Below are 1,176 nucleotides of genomic sequence, written 5' to 3'. Positions count from 1 at the left end.
CGTCCTGGTATTCGCTGACAGGTGTGTGAATAATCTGGAACCCACTTCCCACTGCCTTGGAATCTGTTCATGCAGTGGTGCTGTAGGTTTACTCCCTGAAATAAAATGTGGCTAACAGAGGGGAGAGAATGGAGCAGACAGTGGGTTGAAGAGGGGGTTGGAGAGATAGAGGAGTAAGGGAGGAAACAAATGAGTGTGCCAACAAATAGAGAGAGAGGCCTATACTGTAACAGATAAAAACAATAGACCACAGCTACAGATGAACCCACTCTCATACAAAAAAACCCCAAACAAACATATAGTGATGCTAACATACCAGTTATCCAACCACTTTATTAGTATGCTGTTCCTGTATACAAAGATATGGTTTACAGAGAGAAGAAAAGAGAAGAAAAGGAAGAGGAACAAAGAAAAAAAAAGGAACAATGCAGTAGGAATAGAATTAAGTCATTAAACTAACAGAATCAATGAAGCACACTCTGAGACATTTTGTTTAATTCCAATGTCCTTTCAGGTCTGATTTCTAGTTTTCTTTTCAGCTGGTAAATTAGTTTGCCATTAGGGTCAGTTGCCCCTGGTCTGTTGTGAAGGACAGTTCAGATCACCCTCTGTTCACCACTCTGGCCTATGTCTTTATCAAGCTTGTTTCTCCCGTTTTGGTGTTGTTACCTTGATTCGCCAGCAGTTGGTGCTATCTCAGCTCCTCGCCCCAGAGGGGGTGGGGCTGGACAATGATGGCAGAGGCTGAAGATAGCAAGATGGCTGCCTGCCTCAGGGCAGACGGCAGGAGACTTATGGTGGGCAGGATGTCTCAGTTGCAGGAGAGGTGGCAGTGATCCTAGCAGATCTTCCCTGAAGGGGCTTGAAGGACTGAAGTGGATCGCCTCTGGCCTGGGTGGTGTGATGTGTTATGGACGCAGTGGTGGCTGTGGGGGGGGCTGTGGCAGGTGGTGGCAGTGGTGGCGGTGGCGCTGTTTGCGCTGCAGTGACTGTCCAGTCTGCTGCGATGCCCCAGTGGTGGCAACAGCTGAGCTCCATATGAGGAGCAGGCTGTGATGTTGGGGCCCGTAGCCCCCAGGGCGAGAGTCAGAGAGCCACTGCAGATCTCCTTTGCAGAGGTTTTCACAGACCAGGTTGCCCCATCGCCATCTTGCCGGAAGTTCAACACAGTATTTT

The sequence above is a fragment of the Carlito syrichta genome, unplaced genomic scaffold (genome assembly GCF_000164805.1).
Source record: "Carlito syrichta isolate Samal-C Ts95f unplaced genomic scaffold, Tarsius_syrichta-2.0.1 Scaffold81551, whole genome shotgun sequence".
In the NCBI taxonomy this organism is placed as follows: Eukaryota; Metazoa; Chordata; class Mammalia; order Primates; family Tarsiidae; genus Carlito; species Carlito syrichta.
Note: the sequence above shows the minus strand (reverse complement) of the source record.